Source organism: Carlito syrichta, unplaced genomic scaffold (genome assembly GCF_000164805.1).
Source record: "Carlito syrichta isolate Samal-C Ts95f unplaced genomic scaffold, Tarsius_syrichta-2.0.1 Scaffold315767, whole genome shotgun sequence".
In the NCBI taxonomy this organism is placed as follows: Eukaryota; Metazoa; Chordata; class Mammalia; order Primates; family Tarsiidae; genus Carlito; species Carlito syrichta.
Window position 1 is genome coordinate 30,222 of NW_007259863.1, and position 3,928 is coordinate 34,149.

Genomic DNA, 3,928 nt, shown 5'->3' on the forward strand with positions numbered 1-3,928 from the left:
AGTGGGACTGGGTTCGGTGGCGAGATTCTTTGGCCTAACTTATCTTCAGTAAAGGTATTTTTCATTTGCAGTACTCCCAACATAACATCAGACATGAAAGAGTATTGACAGCAGATTTTTTAAAAGTCCATGCAACTGTTGGAATTTTCTGGTCATCTAGAGTAGATATGAACGAGGGGATCTTTTTATCTAGAATTCAGTTCTTTGGGCATACAATTAACAGTTCTTTCTGTATTTTCCACTGGGATAGTGTTTGAAATTGGGTTACACTTCTCACTTGTTCCTCCATTTCCTCAACTGCTCAGTGCAGACAGAGGACAATGCATCACCCATGTTGCTTCACAAACCTGATGGCATCAAGTCCCACTTCTCCATACCCTGCAGGGGGGATGACACCTGTAGCATCATCTGTCTTATGTCATTCTGGCTACCTATGCTCCCATGAGAAGGCTGGAACCCACAGCTTCCAGCAAACTTCCCGGCTCTGTGTCCCTATCAGCTGGCTTCCAGTTAGTTTCTGCCACTGGCAGATAGTGGCAGGAGCCTGGAAGGAGGGAAGAAGGAATCTAATTTCCTTATTCCTTCTAATACCATCAGTGGCAGCTGCAGTAGCAGGTAATAGGGTCTTCCTGACTGACTGGCCAGTAGTCTAGCAGCTCAGTGCTTATGGACTCTGGCTCCTGCAGGAGCATTACCAGATCAGAGGACTTCAGGATCCTGGGCTCCTGTGATGTCAGTGAGAACACAGGCTTCTGGCTTCCTGTAAGGTGGCAGCAGCAGCAGCAAGTAGATCAGCAGTTTGGGAATTCAGAAATCCTGAGTGTGGGGTAATGCTATACAAGCATACCTCAGAGATACTGCAGTTTGGGTTTCATACCACTGCAATAAAGCAAATATTGCAACAAAGCATCACAAGTTTTTTGGTTTCTTAGTGCATATAAAAATTGTTTACACTATGCTGTACTCTGTTAAATGCACAATAGAATTATGTCTAAAAGACAAAGTATATATCTTCATTTAAAAATACTTTGTTGCTAAAAAATGCTAATGATCATCTGAGCTTTTAGCAAGTCGTAATCTTTTTTCTGGAGGAGGATCTTGCTTCAATGTTGATGGCTGCTGACCAATCAATCAGGGTGGTGGTTGCTGGAGATTGGGAGGACAGTGATCTTTTCTTTATATATATATATATTTTTTTTTCTTTTTTTCTTTTTCTTTTTTTTTTTTTTCGAGTTGGAGTCTCACTCCGTTGCCCAGCTGGAGTGCAGTGGGACACTCATGGCCACCCCTGGGCTCTGGCGATCCTTCCACCCCAGCTTTCCCAGTAGCTGAAACTACAGGTGCCTACTACTACACCAGGCTAATTTTTTATTGATTATAGAGACGAGGTCTCGCCAAGTTTCCCGGGCTAACTTATCTTCAGTAAAGGTATTTTTCATTGGCAGTACTCCCAACATAACATCAAACATGAAAGAGTGTTGACAGCAGATTATTTAAAAATCCATGCAACTGTTGGAATTTTCTGGTCATCTAGAGTAGATATAAACGAGGGGAACTTTTTATCTAGAATCCAGTTCTTTGGGCATACAATTAACAGTTCTTTCTGCATTTTCCACTGGAACAGTGTTTGAAATTGGGTTACGCTTGTCACTTGTTCCTCCATTTCATCAACTGCTCAGTGCAGACAGAGGACAATGCATCCTGGAGGCTCAGGCAGCCCACTCATGTCAGCCTCCCAAAGTGTTGGGATTACAGGCTGAGCCACCAAGCCCAGCTCCATTTCTTAAAAATAAGATTGCTGCATCAACTAACTCTTCCTTTCATGAATGATTTCTCTGTAGCATGTGATACTGTTTACTAGCATTTTACCCACAGTAGAACTTATTTTAAAATTGGAATCAATCCTCTCAAACCCTGGTGCTGCTTCATCAACTAAGTTTATGTAATAACCTAAATATTTTGTCATTTCAACAATGTTTGTAGTGTGTTCACCAGGAATAGCTTCCATCTCAAGAAACCACTTTCTTTGCTCAACCATAAGAAGTGATGCCTCAGCCGGGCTCGGTGGCTCAGCCTGTAATCCCAGCACTTTGGAGGCCGAGGCAAGTGAATTGCCTGAGCCCGAGGGTTTGAGACCAGTCTGGGACACTTTGCAAGACATTGTCTGTACAATAAATAAAAAATTAGCCGGGCATGGTAGCATGCACCTGTAGTTCCAGCTATTGGGAAGGCTGAAGCAGAAGGACTGCCAGAGCGCAGCAGGTCAACACTGTGGTGGCCGTGAGTATGTCACAGCACTCCATCCAGCCTGGGTGACAGAGTGAGACTCCAACTCAAAAAAAAAAAAAAAAAGAAGAAGAAGAAGAAGGAGAAGTAATCCCTCATCCATTCAAGTTTTATCATGAGGTTGTAGCAAATCAGTCACATCTTCAAACTCCACTTCTAAATCTAGTTCTCTTGCTATTTCTATCACATCTGCCATTACTTCCTCCACTGAAATCTTGAAACCCTCACATTTATTCATAGGGTTGGAATCAAGCTCTCCCAAACTCCTGTTCATGTTGATAATTGGACTTCCTCTTGTGAACCAAGAATGTTCTTAATGGTGTCCGTGATGGTGAATTCTTTCCAGAAGGTTTTCAATTGACTTTGCCCTGATCCATCAGAGGAATCAGTATCTATGGCACCTACAACTTTATGAAATGTATTTCTGAAATAATAAGACTTGAAAGTCAAAATTACTATGGGTTGCAGAATGGATGTAGTGTTAGTAGGCAGGAAAAAAAATCAGGGAGGGGTGAGGCCACGTAGCCTGGAAGAGATGCAGCACTGCACATGTCCCTTCCTTTCCAGCCTCGGCCCCAGACCCTGTAGCCACCACCACGATGTTAATGCCAAAGAAGAACCCAATTGCCATCTACGAACTCCTTTTTAAGGAAGGAGTGATGGTGGCCAAGAAGGATGTCCATATGCCTCAGCACCCAGAGCTGGCCAACAAGAATGTGCCTAACCTTCACGTCATGAAGGCCATGCAGTCTCTCAAGTCTCGAGGCTACGGGAAGGAACAGTTTGCCTAGAGACATTTCTACTGGTACCTTACCAATGAGGGTATTCAGTGTCTATGTGATTACCTCCACCTGCCCCCTGAGATTATGCCAGCCACCCTGCGCCACAGTCATCCAGAGACTGGCAGACCTTAGCCCAAAGGTCTGGAGGGTGAACAACCTGCAAGACTCACAAGAGGGGATGCTGACAGAGATACCTAAGACTCACAAGGGGAGAAGCTGCTGTGCCCCTGGTGCTGACAAGAAAGCCGAGGCTAGGGCTTGGTTAGCAACTGAATTCCAGTTTAGAGGCAGATTTGGTTGTGGACACGGTCAGCCACCTCGGTAGAATTGAAGGGGATTATTTTGTATGGAATAAACTTGTAGTCAGAAAAGCTTTTAAAAACCCCACTAATCTTGTACATCTCCATCAGAATTCTTGGATTCATTGTTCAGGTACATTATCAAAGAGCAGTAATATTTTTAAAGGAATCTTTTTTTTCTGAGCAGTAGGTCTCAACAGTGGGCTTGGAATATTCAGTAAACCATGCTGCAATCAGTTGTGCAGTCATCCAACCTTTGTTATTTTATTTTATTTATAGAGCACAGGCAGATTTTTTAAATCCTTAGACTTTTTAAAATGCTCGGTGAGCATTGCCTTCAACTTAAAGTCATAACTGCGATAGCCCCTAACAAGAAAGTCAACATGCCTTTTGAAGTTTTGAAGCCAGGTATTGACTTATCCCTTACTATGAAAGTCCTAGATGGCATCTTCTTCCAGTAGAAGGTCGTTTCTGCACTGAAAAGCTGTTGCATTGAGTAAGCATAATCATCAATTATCTCAGCTAGATCTGGATAACTTGCTGAAGCTTCTCCATCAACAC

General features: G+C 43.1%; 1 pseudogene; it reads left to right on the top strand.

Moving 5' to 3' along the window:
- Positions 1-2,885: 2,885 nt before the first annotated feature.
- On the top strand, positions 2,886-3,393 carry LOC103275820 (annotated as a pseudogene).
- The last annotated feature ends 535 nt before the right edge of the window (positions 3,394-3,928 follow it).